Source organism: Schistocerca americana, chromosome 9, assembly GCF_021461395.2.
Source record: "Schistocerca americana isolate TAMUIC-IGC-003095 chromosome 9, iqSchAmer2.1, whole genome shotgun sequence".
Classification (NCBI taxonomy): domain Eukaryota; kingdom Metazoa; phylum Arthropoda; class Insecta; order Orthoptera; family Acrididae; genus Schistocerca; species Schistocerca americana.
The window spans coordinates 25,004,878-25,022,938 of NC_060127.1; the positions used below are offsets into that span (position 1 = coordinate 25,004,878).

The following is an 18,061-nucleotide window of genomic DNA, read 5'->3' on the forward strand; positions in this document are numbered from 1 at the left end:
GCGTTCAGGCGAGGATTTACGTGAACCACTTTTAATAAGGCCTTCAGCCCTGTGTATTCTTTAAAGGAGAATCTTTTTTATAAGGAGGGAGGGGTTTATTTTAAATTGTTTGTCTGACTTGTTGTTCAGGCCTTCAGCCGTTGTTTCAAATTTGTTTGTGGTCTTCAGCCATGCAATAAGCTAATATTTCTTTAATTAGGCTTTCGGCCTTTCTGTTGTAAGTTTAACAGGAAATTTCTTGGTTAGAAAAAAATTGTTTATTAATGTGTTTTAATTATAGTTATCCTTCGGACGAGTAGTGTAGGCCTTCAGCCGCTAATTGTTCTCAAATGCATGTCTTTTATTTTTAATTTACCTTCTATTTTTAACTGCTTTTGATTTCTAAGCCAGTCCTTCAGCTGTTCTTGTTTTTGGTGTGGTTTTGGACCTTCAGCCCAGAAAGCATCTCAAGTTCTTTAACTAGGTCTTCAGCCGTATTGTCTAACTGTAATCTTTTAAAGCAATGTGTAAATAAGTGATTCTTGGAAAAATAAAGTTGTGTGTTTGATTGTGCAACTCACAGTAACTGTTTACGGCCCCATCCACAATCATAACCTTATCCTGTGCGCTCTCTGAGTACCTACCAACCAGGCTTCAGATAAATACAGGTCCTCTATGGTTCTGAAGGGAATCTTGTAAGATTCTTCCCGATAAAGAGTGGCACGTTGGGATAAGGATGATGGACGTGGATAGTTATCACGCGTCATTGTCTCGAAAACGGACAACAAGACTCAATAACACTGAGATCTGGCCACTGTGGTAGCCAGGGAAGATGCGGCCGTTCATCCTCGTGCCCGTAAAACCAGGCCTGGAGGACGCGAGCTGTTCCAACAGCAGCAATGCCACTTTGCAGATTCACCATGACCCCCCAATGGAATAGCACGATATGGTTGCCCAAACCATCACCGAACCCCCACCTTGTCTCACTTTTGGGACGTAACATTGGCCAGATGATGAAAAAGTGTGAAACAAAACTCAGCCGCCCAAATGACATTCCTCCATTACTCCAAAGTCCATGTTTTATGGTTTCGGCAGCACGTTCTCCTGATACAGACACTTGCATCACTGATGAGTGCTTTTGGATTTCCAGCTCGCCCTGCAATTCGCAGCTTATGGAGCTCTCTTCTTGTTGTTTTGGTGCTGGTAGGGTTCAGGAGAGTTACATTCCATTCTGCAGTGAGTTCCTCTTATTTTTCGTCACAATCCAGTTCAATGGCCGTCTGTCACCATCACTCACCACAAACTTAACTGATGATGTTTTTCTGCTTTCCCTCTTGGCGGTATGGTACAATTCTCTGATATGATGCCCCTTGAAACATCGAACAGTTCAGCGTCAAAAATAAGAGCATCAACAATTAGCCCACCTTCGACAGGAGGCTCTCACAGCTACGTAGAGCACTGTTCTCAACAAAATTGCAGGGAGTGGACGGTTACAGCCATGAAGTGGCCCACTCTCCTAGTAGTGTTTCGATGTGATGAGAAGAAGATGAGTGAAACACGAAGCGAATGTCATCCCCAAGCGGTGGCCGGACGTACTCGTGCCTCCCGGCGCTGCCAGATGCGCTACTCGAAGGCTAGCAGAATGTGACCCATCAAAGAACCAAAAATTAGGCGTGTTCTAAGAATATGCAAAGCCAACATTGAAGCCTATATCAGAGCCTCAAGGCTATAGCAGAGCCAAAGGTGATATCCTCTCCAAAATTATGAAACAAAATGAGGTAGACGTACTGGCACTTCAAGAAACACACTGACAGTTGCAAGATATTGAGCGCTTTGTACCGATGCTGTTCGTGGTCAAATACAACAGTGCCAGCTGCAGGCTTGGCTAGCATGTGCATTTATGTTCAAGCACACATTTCTCAAGGTTTTCCCTAATTTTTGTCTAACCCCTGTATATTTGTTACTTGCCATTATGTGTTATTATGAACCGTGTGTCATTACACAGGCGACGGTCTTGCCGCAGTGGATACACCGGTTCCCGTGAGATCGCCGAAGTTAAGCGTTGTCGGGCGTGGTCGGCACTTGGATGGGAGACCATCCAGGCCGCCATGCGCTGTTGCCATTTTTCGGGGTGCACTCAGTCTCGTGATGCCAACTGAGGAGCTACTCGACCGAATAGTAGCGGCTTCGGCCAAGAATACCAGCATAACGACCGGGAGAGCGGTGTGCTGACCCCACGCCCCTCCTATTCGCATCCTCCACTGAGGATGACACGGCGGTCGGATGGTCCCGGTAGGCCACTCGTGGCCTGAAGACGGAGTGTCATTACACAATCTGTTTAATGACTCCGCGCCCGTGTTACGAAATAGGTGACGCCTTCACTTTTTCTCATGGTATGTACACCAAATGGCACTGAACAGTCTGACGTTTTTAAAGACACCGGGTACTTCAGTAGTCGGGCTTTCCACGACACAGACTGTGAAGAGACTAGTGTTACTCCGCTAAGAATACTTAAGCTTTCACAAATCACTTTGCGGTGACCCAAATTAAATGTGGCTGTAACGGCTAAGCGATTTAAAAGCGCTCTCTCCAGTTCTGTTTGTAACTCCGTGTCACAACATTTGACAAATGGCTACCTTTTCGGTGGATTTTGATATAGATAGGAGCACTAAAACGGGTACAAAAGTGGAGTAATTTTGATAGATACCTCCTTTTTATTAAATCGGACACAACGTGAAAGATAATAACTTACTGCTATGTAGTTGACACCATTGCGGCAGCATGTGTGTTAAGTGACTCATTTTGATGACTGTAATGAGTGTATATATATTGTGGCCTCATACAGGGTGAAATAAAATCGTCACTGCTTCTAAATGGTTTGCGTTGGGACGTTCAAACTGCACGGTTGGCGGCGGAGCATGATGGGAATCAGGATGCGCATGCATGGTTTGGTTTAGCGACGAAGCCCACTTTCATTTGAGGGATTATTCAATAAGCAAAATTAGCGCATTTCGGGGACTGGGAACCTGCACTTCCCGATCGAGAAGTCTCTTCACCCTCAACAGGTGACTATGTGATGTGCTACGTCCAATTCACGGGATATCCCTCGATGGCACGGTGACTACCAAACGGTACGTGCAGGTTTTGGAAGATGATTTCATCCCCATTATCCAAAGTGACACTGATTTCGACAAGATGTGGTTCATGCGAGTCGGAGCTCGGCCCCATCGAAGCAGGAGAGTGTTTGATGTCCTGCAGGGACACTTTGGGCACCGCAATCTGGCTCTGGGGTACCCACGGGCCACTGGTGTAGGCCTCGAATGGCTGCCATATTCTACGGATGCGCCGTTTGCGAATTAACGGGTCCAAAGGAACGGTTCACCAAGATGAAGAGAACGAGCGAGGAACGAATTCTAAAGGACGGCCCTTCATAGTTAATTTTGGTCGCGGCTTTCTACTTGTAGTTCCCGGGAACGGAAACGGTCGGTCTCGTTCCCGAACGGCACGTCGGCCGGTCTCGTTCCAGCCTCGGTCCCGTTCCCGTCTGTCTCGGTCTCGGTCGGCCGGCGTCGTCCTTCTTCGAGTGGCCACTCGTCGCAGTTCTACTGCCGACTGCTCATAGTTCAGTATCGAGTTGTTGTTCGTTTCGTTCGCTTCGCACGTCCATTCTAGATCTGTTACAAACCCTTTTTGAACTCTGAATTTCTGGTTCTTTTCGTATTCTATTCAGCGTCCACAACCGGTAATTAAAATGTACTTTATAATTACTTAAGTTACATAAAAATTACGTGGGATGTAATACATACATCTTTTCAGGTAACGGCGTATCAGCTTACTTCACTATTTCGATAAACAGCAGAAAAAATACTTGTAAAAAGGTAAGATTTTTTGTTATTACACATGCAAAGGAGGTCGGCACGGCACACACGAGTGGCCATTTTTCGTCTTTTTTTTATCCAAGGTTAAACAGCATGTCCATTGTTATGGAAGGCAGACCGACATACAACCAAATGAAGCCCCCGCTTCGTAATCGAGTGTATGGTGTCTTATTTTGTAAAGAGAATATGATAACACCTACAATATTATTTCAGTGGTACAGGGTGGCGCACGAAAAATCGTCCCCGAGTACTAGACTGCTCATTGTCACCCACCAATCGCCATCTATTGTTTCGAAGTTGTTGTCTGCATTAGCTTATTTGTTATTTCTTCACTGCCTAATTATTACATGTTTACCTATTCTGCTCGTAGCGGTCAACAAATCGTGCGTAATTGGCGAGCAGTCTGTACTCGGGCCCGGTTTTTCGTGCGCCACCTTAAATTATGTTACTGCGATCAGCCACATAACACTGCAGTTGGCTAAATGAGATGTTTTGCAGCATCGCGAAAATTGCAAGTGTGTAAGAGTTCTGTTATGAATAAAAACTCTGTACTCCAGGGGGGAGGCAAGTGCCCTCACTTGGCGCCTGCCATCTTCAGTCACCTATGCTACTAATTTTCAATTTTTCATAAGAACCATATACCAAGCACAATGAACGGTGAATGAGTAAAAATGAGCGGTTCCCAAAAAAGAGCGATCGCCAGTGAACTAGTTCCCAAGGATGAACGACTCTGCTCGTCTCTAATCTGAACACATTCGACTCCTTTTTTGTCGGGGTATATTAAAGACAAGGTGTACAGCAATAACCACAAAACCGTTCTTTAGATTAAAACACCCATTCAGGAGGTCATTGACGGCATCGATGTTCCGACACTTCAGCGGTGCATGCAGAATTTCGCTATTCGTCTGCGCCACATCATCGCCAATGATGGCAGGCATATCGAACATGTCATAACCTAAATCCGAATATCTGTAGTGACGTTTAGATGTTGAATAAAGTGTGTGCACGCCGTAGTTTGTAACTAGTTTACGTTCTTTTATATAGTTCAATTATTGTCACCCTGCATCTGTGTCGTACGATGATGAGGGAAGGGAGAGGGTGAAACCCAATACCAGCACACAGGCTACACCTCTTTCGGAGCACCAAGGGAGCCGCCAAAGCTTCACGTCTCCCTCCGACAGACGGATCATCACCAAACAGTGTCACATGTCCTCACTGCATGAGACACAGCAGAGAGAGTTGGAAGTTAATCGTGGACATAAACACTAAGACTGGTCACGACCTTTCCCCTCTTTGCTGACCAAATACTGGCACCGCAATTTTCCACCACCAGTATTCTAACCGGCGCTATCACACTGATGTCCGGTTGTGACTTCGTCTACGGAGACTGTTATACTATGAATTATAGAATAAATGATAATTAATTGAGGGTAAAAATCGTAGAGGGAGACCAAGAGATGAATACACTAAGCAGATTCAGAAGGATGTAGGCTGCAGTAGGTACTGGGAGATGAAGAAGCTTGCACAGGATAGAGTAGCATGGAGAGCTGCACCAAACCAGTCTCAGGACTGAAGACCACAACAACAACAACAATCGAAACCCTCAGCTGCTGACAGGTTTTGTTGACATACCTTGACGGGGACAGCTGAAAATGTGTGCCCCGGCCGTGACTCGAACCCGGGACCTCCTGCTTACATGGCAGACGCTCTATCCATCTGAGCCACCGAGGACACTGCAGTCGCGCTATTCATCTGTGTCCTCGGTGGCTCAGATGGTTAGAGCGTCTGCCATGTAAGCAGGAGATCCCGGGTTCGAGTCCCGGTCGGGGCACACATTTTCAGCTGTTCCCATCAAGGTATGTCAACAACACCTGTCAGCAGCTGAGGGTTTCAATTAATTATCATTTATTCTAGAGAAGCTGCACGGTCATCAATGGTATCTGTTCTTTCGAGAACAGTTACTATCTTCATATATGAATTATAGGAAGTATGTCTAAAAGAACATACCTATTCAATAACCAGCACATGTGTAATTACGGAAATCGTTCTCAGATCATCTCTGCGGAACACATCTCTCGATATGTGTGGATGCTGGACATACCATGTGTATGTCGGAAACCACCTGAATAATCTGTCTGGAAAGAAAAGCAAATACAGCAATATTTAGGAGGAGAAGTGAAGCAGCACGAAAGCCTAACAAACATGAGAAAGGGAAAGAAGGAGTATTTAAAGTCAGTTACTTTTGTCCAGAAACATGTCCATTATTCTAAAACACACTGAAAATTCAATAACTCCATACAAGCTGCGCTACTAATAAAATAAATTTTAGATAATTCTAATCGATTTATTGGTGGCTGACTGCTTCTGCACCACTGACGAAGCTTTTTGCAGAACCGATTGAGTTAAGCAGGGAAATGAAGGAATACAGGGCTAACAGAAAAGCACAAGTACTAACAAGAAAACAGCTCGTAAGTTCAACGAGAATACCAGAAGAGGCAGTCGACAACAGCACAGCAAAAATACAAGCAACCTGGTGCACAGAGCGGACGGAAACGAATGAAAAAGGTGAGTGTTACGTAAAATCTGACTTCTGCGCATCTCTAGCGCAGTAATGCGATGAATGAAAATAAGTACTGTAAATTGATTTCCTCTTTGCCGACATATGCCTACAAGACGCTAGCAGTTTGCCATATGCCTCTCAATCTACACTGAAGTGGCAAAGAAACTGGTATAGGCATGCGTATTCAAATACAGAGATATATAAGTAGGCAAAATCCGGCGCTGCGGTCGGCAACGCCTACGTAAGAAAACCAGCGTCTGGCGCAGTTGTTTGATAGGTTATTGCTGCTACAACGCTAGGTTATCAAGATTAAAGTGAGTTTGAACGTGGTGTTATAGTCGGCGTACGAGCGATGGGACAAACCATCTCCGATGTACACTCCTGGAAATTGAAATAAGAACACCGTGAATTCATTGTCCCAGGAAGGGGAAACTTTATTGACACATTCCTGGGGTCAGATACATCACATGATCACACTGACAGAACCACAGGCACATAGACACAGGCAACAGAGCATGCACAATGTCGGCACTAGTACAGTGTATATCCACCTTTCGCAGCAATGCAGGATGCTATTCTCCCATGGAGACGATCGTAGAGATGCTGGATGTAGTCCTGTGGAATGGCTTGCCATGCCATTTCCACCTGGCGCCTCAGTTGGACCAGCGTTCGTGCTGGACGTGCAGACCGCGTGAGACGACGCTTCATCCAGTCCCAAACATGCTCAATGGGGGACAGATCCGGAGATCTTGCTGGCCAGGGTAGTTGACTTACACCTTCTAGAGCACGTTGGGTGGCACGGGATACATGCGGACGTGCATTGTCCTGTTGGAACAGCAAATTCCCTTGCAGGTCTAGGAATGGTAGAACGATGGGTTCGATGACGGTTTGGATGTACCGTGCACTATTCAGTGTCCCCTCGACGATCACCAGTGGTGTACGGCCAGTGTAGGAGATCGCTCCCCTCACCATGACGCCGGGTGTTGGCCCCGTGTGCCTCGGTCGTATGCAGTCCTGATTGTGGCGTTCACCTGCACGGCGCCAAACACGCATACGACCATCATTGGCACTAAGGCAGAAGCGACTCTCATCGCTGAAGACGACACGTCTCCATTCGTCCCTCCATTCACGCCTGTCGCGACACCACTGGAGGCGGGCTGCACGATGTTGGGGCGTGAGCGGAAGACGGCCTAACGGTGTGCGGGACCGTAGCCCAGCTTCATGGAGACGGTTGCGAATGGTCCTCGCCGATACCCCAGGAGCAACAGTGCCCCTAATTTGCTGGGAAGTGGCGGTGCGGTCCCCTACGGCACTGCGTAGGATCCTACGGTCTTGGCGTGCATCCGTGCGTCGCTGCGGTCCGGTCCCAGGTCGACGGGCACGTGCACCTTCCGCCGACCACTGGCGACAACATCGATGTACTGTGGAGACCTCACGCCCCACGTGTTGAGCAATTCGGCGGTACGTCCACCCGGCCTCCCGCATGCCCACTATACGCCCTCGCTCAAAGTCCGTCAACTGCACATACGGTTCACGTCCACGCTGTCGCGGCATGCTACCAGTGTTAAAGACTGCGATGGAGCTCCGTATGCCACGGCAAACTGGCTGACACTGACGGCGGCGGTGCACAAATGCTGCGCAGCTAGCGCCATTCGACGGCCAACACCGCGGTTCCTGGTGTGTCCGCTGTGCCGTGCGTGTGATCATTGCTTGTACAGCCCTCTCGCAGTGTCCGGAGTAAGTATGGTGGGTCTGACACACCGGTGTCAATGTGTTCTTTTTTCCATTTCCAGGAGTGTAGTATCCTGCCCACTCGTCTGATATAGGGTACCTACGAAGCTGTTTCTTGGATCGCTAGACAACAATTGAAGCAAATCATATTAACGCAGTTTATTACTGTTAAACTGACAATACTTAACTTTGCGTATTCACACAGGTGTGTCGCAAGCAACTGGCGACATTCAAATAATCAATGTCCTCGGTATGAAGTTCAATGCAAGCAAAAGAATATAGTTCGCAAGTCACTGCTGTAGCGTCAGTATGACGGCTAGTCTTTCAATCCGGTCGCGGCAAGGCGGCGCGGCGCTTCATATTCCCTTCGTGTAGAGGCCGCTCATGTCTTGGTGTCGTGCTGGAGAGGTGTTCGCCAGCGTACTAAGGGGTGACGCCGTCTGAAAGCCCTCTCTGCACATGCGTCCTTGATCTTCATGCCGGCGCTTGTCGTTTCATCGGAACATCCGAGGTAACGACGAAGTGGTTATTTTCCCATCCGACCATTTCACGATTGTACCGTGAATATCGGGAATCCGGCACAACATCAGATCTCCGACAACGCTACAACCGGAAAGAAACCTGCAAGAACCTGACTTACGACGACTGGAGAGAATCGTTCAACGTAACAGAAGTGCAACCCTTACGCAGATCGCTGCAGATTTCAATGCCGGGCCATCAACAAGTGTCAGCGTGTGAATCACTCAACGAAACACCATCGATATGGGCTTTCGGAGCCGAAGGCCCACTCGTGTACCCTTGATGACTGCACGACACAAAGCTTTACACCTCACCTCGGCCCGTCAACATCGCCACTGGAATGTTGGTGACTGGAAACATTTTGCCTGATCGGACGAGTCTCGTTTCAAATTGTATCGAGCGGACGGACGTTTACGAGTAAGGAGACAACCTCATGAATCAATGTACCCCGCATGTCAGCAGGGGACTCTTCAAGCTGGTGGAGGCTGTCTAATGGTGTGGGGCATGTTCAGTTGGAGTGATATGGGAACCCGATACGTGAAAATACGATTCTGGCAGGTGACTCGCACCTAAGCATTCTGTCTGATCACCTGCATTCATTCGTGTCCATTTTACATTCCGACGGACTTGGGCAATTCCAGCAGGACAATGCGACACCCCACACATCCAGAATTGCTACACAGTGGCTCCAGGAACACTCTTCTGATTTTAAACTCTTCCGCTGGCCACCAAACTCCCCTGCTATCAACATTATTGAACATATTTGGGATGCCTTGCAACGCACTGTTCAGAAGACATCTCCACCCCCTCATATTCCTACGGATTTATGGACAGCCCTGCAGGATTCATGGTGTGAGTTCCCTCAAGCATTACTTCAGACATTAGTCGAGTCCACGCCACGTCGTGCTGTGGCACTTCTGCGTCCTGACGGTGGTCCTACACTATATAAGGCAGTTGTACCTGTTTCTTTTGCTCTATAGTGTATCATACAGTTACACGTTTTGCTACAAGTTTGCCGTTACCTCTTAATGAAGAGATTTGTAAGATTTGTTACGTCTCGTTCCAGATCTGACGAGCTGTGTGTGTAGCTTTGTGCCGTAACCGCTGCAGCCGTGTCGCAGACCTCGCTAATAGCCGGCACCAGCATGACGGACATAGCAAAAAGTACTGATCGTTTAATGTTTATTTGTGCGATTTTAAAATACGCGGCAAAATTAACGATTGCACCAAATGTGAGGTTCGTAGCATAATACCGTTTCTGAATACAAACGACGGTTTATCGATTCTGACGAATGAAGCTCCAATTTTAAAGTGGTGAGTCATTTTTAATGGACGTTAGACGAATATTCAAGATGAAGATCGATCAGGCTGACATTCAGTTGTGATTGACGAACTCAGTTCAAGGGCTGAGGATGAAATTCGACGGGACAAACGTTTCACAACTGGTGGACTGAGCTTATGTTTTCCTTAAATTTCATTAACAGTCATTTACAGAATTTATAGTGCAGATTTGGACTATAGAAAAGTGTGTGCCACGGTGGTTCCTCGACATCTGGAAGTTGAACACAAAAAAACAACGAATGGGCGCTGTATTTACTTTTTCTTAGACGGTAGGACAAGGATGACGAGGAGCCTTACCAGTAACAATGAGTTCAAAGGCTCCACACCAGCGACGAGACGTAGGTTGCTCGAAAAAGTCTAGAAACAAAGCATCAGCCAATGGGATGGCATCGTTCACGATCTCCAACGAAACCAAAAAAGGCCTAAGAAATTCTGAGCAGCAAAAAAAGGTCATGGCCGCAGTGTTTTGGGATCCAAAGGGCGTCTTAACCATCACCTTTCTGCCTAGAGGAGAGACAATAAATGTAGCGTCCCAGTGTGAGGCGCTTCGCCGACTGAGCTGCGGCGCGCCGCTCAACACATACTGCCGTGGACTGTATCCAGCAGCACTGCGCTGCTTCACGATAGCGCTCGCTCCCATTATGCTGCGTCTGACGAAGGTCTCGCTTCGGCAGTTTAAACGGCAAGTTTTTGAACATCCGCCTTATAGCCCGGATATGGTCCTGAGTGCCGTTTTCTCAAATTGGAAGAAGTTTAATCTTACCCATTACGGATATTTCACGCTTGACTGTTAAATGGCTGTAAATACATAAAACTGCAACCAGACACTTTTTTGAACAGTCATTTATTATTCTATGAACCGGCTTGCGAGCCTTTTCAGTTTCATCTTCAGATGGTTTTCTGAAAGTTACATCACTGTTTCTAGCATAACAGTTGGTGCTAGCTTGCGACAGTAGGGGCGGCTTTTTTCTGTTAGTGCCCATCTGTCTGCTTCCATTTTGATGGCCAGTTGGTACATCGCTTCACACACTCAAGTGAAGCGATTAACCAACCTCCCACGAAAATGGAGGCAGACAGATGGACAGTAACAGAAAAGCCGCCCATACTGTCGCAAACCAGCACCTAGCGTTATGCTAGAAATAATGATATAACTTCCAGAAAACCATCTGAAGATGAACCTGAAACGGCTCGCAAGCCGGTTCATAGAATAATAAATGACTGTTCAAAAAATCGTCTGGTTGCAGTTTTATGTATACACATCAAAAAAAACTTTGCATCACCTCGGTTACGAGAGTTCCGGAACCTGTACAGAAAATTGGAAGAGAGATAAACATAAACATAATTTCCGCCCTTTTTATTGCTCATGAAAACCACACATTGCACCACCATACAGTGAGACCTTCAGAGGTGCTGGTCCAGACTGCTGTACACACTGGTACCTCTAATACCCAGTACCACGACCTCTTGCATTGATGCATGCCTGTATTCGTCGTGGCATACTATCCGCAAGTTCATCAAGGCGCTGTTGATCCAGATTGTCGCGCTCCTCAACGGCGATTCGGCGTAGATCGCTCAGAGTGGTTGGTGGGTCATGTAGTCCATAAATAGCCCATTTCAATCTATCCCGGGCATGTTCGATAGGGTTCATGTCTGGAGAACATGCTGGCCACTCTAGTCAAACGATGTCGTTATCCTGAAGGAAGTCATTCACAAGATGTGCACGATGGGACCGCGCATTGTCGTCCATGAAGACGAATGCCTCGCCAATGTGTTCCCGATATGGTTGCACTATCGGTCGGAGGATGGCATTCACGTATCGTACAGCCGTCACGGCGCCTTCCATGACCACCAGCGGCGTACGTCGGGCCCACATAATGCCACCCCAAAACAGCAGGGAACCAGACCCTCCAGCTTGCTGCACTCGCTGGACAGTGTGTCTAAGGCGTCCAGTCTGACTGGGTTGCCTCCAAACACGTCTCAAATGATTGTCTGGTTGAAGGCACATGCTACACTCATCGGTGAACAGAACGTGATGCCAATCCTGAGCGGTCCATTCGGATTGTTCTTGGGCCCATCTGTATCGCGCTGCATGATGTCGTGGTTGCAAAGATCAGCCTCGCCATGGACGTCGGGAATGAAGTCGCGCATCATGCAGCCTACTGCGCACAGTTTGAGACGTAACACGACGTCCTGTGGCTGCACGAAAAGCATTATTCAACATGGTGGCGTTGCTGTCAGGGTTTCTCCGAGGCATAATCCGTAGGTAGCGGTCATCCACTGCAGTAGTAGCCCTTGGGCGGCCTGAGCGAGGCATGTCATCGACGGTTCCTGTCTCTGTGTCTCCTCCATGTCCGAACAACATGACTTTGTTCACTCCGAGGCGCCTGGACACTTCCCTTGTTGAGAACCCTTCCTGGCACAAAGTAACAATGCGGACGCGATCGAACCGCGGTACTGACCGTCGAGGCATGGTTGAACTGCAGGCAACACGAGCCGTGTACCGCCTTCCTGGTGGAATGACTGGAACTGGTCGGCTGTCGGACCCCCTCCGTCTAACAGGCGCTGCTCGTGCATGGTTGTTTACATCTTTGGGCGGGTTTAATGACATCTCTAAACAGTCAAAGGGACTGTGTCTGTGTTACAATATCCACAGTCGACGTCTATCTTCAGGAGTTCTCGGAACACGGGTGATGCAAAACTTTTTTTTGATGTGTGTATTTACATGAAACACGTTTTGAGCGAAAAGCACTACAGAAATGTTAAGAAACGGAAAGAGGGCGTCAGTGATTGGTTCAGCAACTTGGCGACAACTGAGTATCCAGAAGCCATAAGAAAGCTTGTGGAGTGGGACGACAAATTTTTAAATTTGAACGGAGAAAACGTAAAAAAAATACACTCTTTGGATCAGGCACTGAGCCTCTTCCGTGTTGACGAATTGTTCATCCATATCTTCTTAGGTCTTTGAACATCTCTTCTTCCTGCGAGTTCATAAGGTAAAGCTTGTTTTCGAAGTCGTTTACTGCTCATTCTTTGTACGTGTTCGTACCAGTTGTTGCGGTATTCCTTTATTCCGCTTTTAATTGGCTCTACTTTCAGTTCTTGTCACACTGTCTCGATTTTTATGTGATCTAATCTCGAGTAGCCTTTGTTCTTCTTGGAAATTTCATTTCTGCACTTAGCATTTGTACTAGTTCCTCTTGTAACCATCCAGCATTCATTCCAATGACAAAATGTTGAGAGAGTCATAGCTTTATAAAATTTTGCTCTTGCTTCTTGTCTGTTCTTATTTTTAAATGCATTATGAATGGTGCCATATAATTCCCCAACATAGCCAAATCTACTTCTCAAACTGTATTACCATCGAGGCCATTTGGCATTCCAAATAAGTGAAGCACGACTTGTCCTAAAATGACATTATCCACAAAGATTTTTGAGAGCCCTAGTCGTAGTCCTTCACTTATTAAAATTTCTTCTGTCCTTGTTTCACCTCTATTTATTACAATTTATGATCTTTTTGTTTACGCTTATTATGGCCTTCATTCATTTGATGGGATGCCCAATGCTTTCGAGTACAATCCAAATTTTATTTCTGCTCGCACTGTCAAATGGTTTAACCAAATTCTATAAATGCCATGTGCGTTTAGAAGTTATGTGGTAAGAAATTTTCTTTCATTATCTTGGATGGAAATATCTGTAGGAACAAATGCTCTTTACAGCTGGGGTGACCCCAGCACATCCTAGAGTATCTTCTCGCTATAGACCTATTGAGTCATCAGTCTTCTAGCTGGTTTGATGCGAACCGCCACGAATTTCTCTCGTATGCCAACCTATTCATCTCACAGCACCACTTGCCGCAACTATTTGCCCTCTACAGCTCCCTCTAGTACCACCGAAGTCATTCCCCGATGTCTTAACAGAAGTCCTATCATCCTGTCCCTTCTCCTTGTTAGTGCTTTCCCTGTATTCCTTTTCTCTCTGATTCAGCGCAGAGCCTTCTCATTCCTTACCTTATCAGTCCACCTAATTTTCAACATTCGTCTGTAGCACCACATCTCAAATGCTTCAGTTCTCTTCTGCTCCAGTTTTTCCCACAGTCCATGTTTCACTGCCATACAATGCTCTGTTCTAAACGTACATTCTCAGAAATTTCTTCCTAAAATTAAGGCCGATGTTTGATACTAGTAGCTTGTCTTGGTCATTTCTGCCAGTGATAGTCTGCGTTTTACGTCCTCCTTCGTCCCGCTTCATGGGTTATTTTGCTCCCTAGGTAGCAGAATTCCTTAATTTTATCTACTTCGTGATCAGCAATCCCTATGTTAAGTTTCTCGTTGGTCTCATTTCTGCTACTTCTCATTACTTTCGTATTTTCTCAATTTATTCTCAATCCATTTTTTGTACTCATTAGACTGTTCATTCCATTCATCATATCCTTAATGCTTCTTTACTTTCACTGGGCATAGCAATTCCATCAGCTAATCTTGACACTGATATGCCTTCAGCTTGAATTTTAATCCCACTCTAGGGATCTGTGAAAGAAAAACTACAGGGTATCTCAAAAAGAATGAGCCGATTTTAAATAGAATTATTTATTTGGAAGAAGGGCTTAACACCAACAAATTGCATACTAAATTATTCACAAAAGACACAAGTTTATAAAAATCCATCATAAATGTTCAGTATGTCCTCCACTGGCTGTTCAGTATGTCCTCCATTGGCTGCACGGACGGCATCTTGCTGATAGCCGAATTCACCCCAAACTGAGCGTAAGGTGTTTTCTGTCTCTGACGCTACAGCAGCTGATCTTCTGGTTTTTAGTTCATCAGTGTCACGAGGTAAGGGAGGAACGTAAACATATTGCTTAACATAGCCCACAGGAAGAAATCATACGGCAAAGTCAGGGGACCTAGGAGGGCAAGAGTGTGAAGCCTGGTCTCGCGGTCCTGTACGCCCTATCCAACGTTGAGGCCCGTTGGCATTGAGGGAACTGCGCACGTTGTTGTGCCAGTGCGGTGATGCTCCACCTTGCTGATACATGAAATTGTCAGATTCAAGTTGTGGGAATAGCCAGTTCCGTAGCACTGCAAGTAGTGATTGTCCTGTTACGGTTTCTTCCTCAAAAAAGTAGGGTCCATAAACTATGCCTTGCGAAACAATCACTTTTGCTGAATCACGTTCGTGTTCAATTGTTTCATGAGGATTTTCGAGCCCCCATATACGCACCTTATGACGCTGAACCTTACCGCTAATTTGGAAAGTTGCCTCATCGCTGAATATCAACCGTGACGTAAAAGTGTCATCTTCCATGTCCACGCTCCAGGTCAGCGCTCGAAGCGACATCTACCGGATTTTTTTCTGAAACTCTAGACCATGTCGATTACATCTAGCGCTGTTTCAGTTACCTTGTGACATTTGTCTCAATATTACACTACTGGCCTTTAAAATTGCTACACTAAGAAGAAATGCAGATGATAAACGGGTATTCATTGTATAAATATATTATACTAGAACTGACATGCGATTACATTTTCATGCAATTAGGGTGCACAGATCCTGAGAAATCAGTACCGAGAACAACCACCTCTGACCGTAATAACAGCCTCGATACACCTGGGTATTGAGTCAAACAGAGCTTGTATGGCGTGTACAGGTGCAGCTGCCCGTGCAGCTTCAACACGATACCACAGTTCATCAAGAGTAGTGACTGGCGTATTGTGACGAGCCAGTTGCTCGGCCACCACTGACCAGACGTTTTCAATTGGTGAGAGATCTGGACAATGTGCTGGCCAGGGCAGCAGTCGAACATTTTCTGTATCCAGAAAGGCCCGTACAGGACCTGCAACATGCGGTCGTGCATTATCCTGCTGAAATGCACGGTTTCTCAGGGATCGAATGAAGAGTAGAGCCACGGGTCGTAACACATCTGAAATGTAACGTCCACTGTTCAAAGTGACATCAATGCGAACAAGAGGTGACCGAGACGTGTAACCAATGGCACCCCATACCATCACGCCGGGTGATACGCCAGTATGGCGATGACGAATACACGCTTCCAATGTGCGTTCACCGCGATGTCGCCAAACACGGATGCGACCATCATGATGCTGTAAACAGAACCTGGATTCATCCGAAAAAATGACGTTTTGCCATTCGTGCACCCAGGTTCGTCGTTGAGTACATCATCGCAGGCGCTCCTGTGCGTGATGCAGCGTCAAGGGTAACCGCAGCCACGGTCTCCGACCTGATAGTCCATGCTGCTGCAAACGTCGTCGAACTGTTCGTGCAGATGGTTGTTGTGCTGTAAACGTCCCCATCTGTTGACTCAGGGGTGGAGACGTGGCTGCGTGATCCGTTACAGCCATGCGGATAAGATGGCTGTCATCTCGACTGCTAGTGATACGAGGCCGTTGGGATCCAGCACGGCATTCCTTATTACCCTTCCGAACCCACCGATTCCATATTCTGCTAACAGTCATTGGATCTGGACCAACGGAAGCAGCAATGTCGCGACACGATAAACCGCAATCTCGATAGGCTACAATCCGACCTTTATCAGAGTCGGAAACATGATGGTACGCATTTCTCCTCCTTACAAGAGGCATCACAACAACATTTCACCAGGCAACGTCGGTCGACTACTGTTTGTGTATGAGAAATCGGTTGGAAACTTTCCTCGTGTCAGGACGTTGTAGGTGTCAGAACCTTGTGTTCAAATGGTTCAAATGGCTCTGAGCACTATGGGACTCAACTGCTGAGGTCATTAGTCCCCTAGAACTTAGAACTAGTTAAACCTAACTAACCTAAGGACATCACACACATCCATGCCCGAGGCAGGATTCGAACCTGCGACCGTAGCGGTCTCGCGGTTCCAGACTGCAGCGCCAGAACCGCGCGGCCACTTCGGCCGGCAGAACCTTGTGTGAATGCTCTGAAAAGCTAATCATTTGCATACCACAGCGTCTTCTTCCTGTCGGTTAAATTTCGCGTCTGTAGCACGTCATGTTCGTGGTGTAGCAATTTCAATGGCCAGTAGTGCATTACAAGTTAAAATAGGGTCATTCTTTTTGGGACACCCTGCATATTTAATGAAATCAAATCAGTATGGTTGACCTGGGAACAAAGGAGAGACAATGGTGGCACCGCCCATTTACAGGTCAGTTCCAAGAGAGGACCAAGGACCGAGCCAGTGACCTATGTAATGGAATGCTGTAGGAACCGTCCCGTCCCCACGCCGCAGTGTGAGGGGCGCGCCCGCTTCTGTATACGATGTGGGTCGCGTTGCTTTTTTAGCCTGTCGCCGCGGTAAAGCCAGCCGCGCCGCCACGTGCGTCACGCATCACGCTCCGCTAGCGGTCACGGCTACGCACCGCTGCTGCCTCGCGACACCAACGGCGCGCGCCCGCGCCCTCAACCCCAGCCCCTAGCCCGTGGCCAGTCGCACAAATATACCCACATTTCTCACTCAGGTATAACACACTGCCTCACAAAAAACGTTAAGCACCCAGAAGACATTATCGGATATCAATGTAACGTCATACAACCACACACCGTCGGTGGGTCATACAACTACACACCATCGGTGCGTGCGTAAATTGGTAGAGCCGCAATTCTCTGTGATAGGTACAACGCGCACCAGAATGCATTAGTGTTGTTCGTATTTAGTGTCGTTGCTTGGTAAGCCATACAGGGTGAATCACCTAAAACTTGCACCGAAAATATTGCGGAAATGGAAAGTGCTACTGATGAGCAATTTCCACAGAATGGATTGGTAGTTAGGGGCTCCTATTGTCAGCCAATACACAAATTGTATTAATACTTAGATTGAACAGTTCTCGGGTATCCGACCGGGTAGTGTTATAATTTTTCCAAAATACTTCGGCAGACGTACACGATGCCATCTTCAGGTGGTTCCTGACGAATGCTGTGCTGTTCCTCTCGGCGCCATATATATACTAGCCGTTATCCCCTCCACCGATCCTCTCCTAGTGTCTTCGGTGCGGCCGGCGCGGTGGCTACTGGAGGTAGTGGGGGAAGCGGCGCCTGGGTTTGAACTGGG

The 18,061-nt window shown here is 47.0% G+C and overlaps 1 protein-coding gene, 2 non-coding genes and 1 pseudogene across 3 annotated transcripts in view; 2 read left to right on the forward strand and 2 right to left on the reverse strand.

The window, feature by feature from the left end:
- The window catches only part of LOC124550937 (centrosomal protein of 164 kDa), a 635,732-nt gene that overhangs the window by 393,538 nt on the left and 224,133 nt on the right, over positions 1-18,061 (reverse strand). The gene's annotated exons all lie outside the window — the stretch shown is intronic.
- On the forward strand, positions 1,984-2,101 carry LOC124551626 (annotated as a pseudogene).
- Trnat-ugu lies at positions 5,515-5,588 on the reverse strand. The gene has a single exon. It is a non-coding gene; the product is annotated as a tRNA-Thr (tRNA).
- Positions 5,615-5,688, forward strand: Trnat-ugu. The gene has a single exon. It is a non-coding gene; the product is annotated as a tRNA-Thr (tRNA).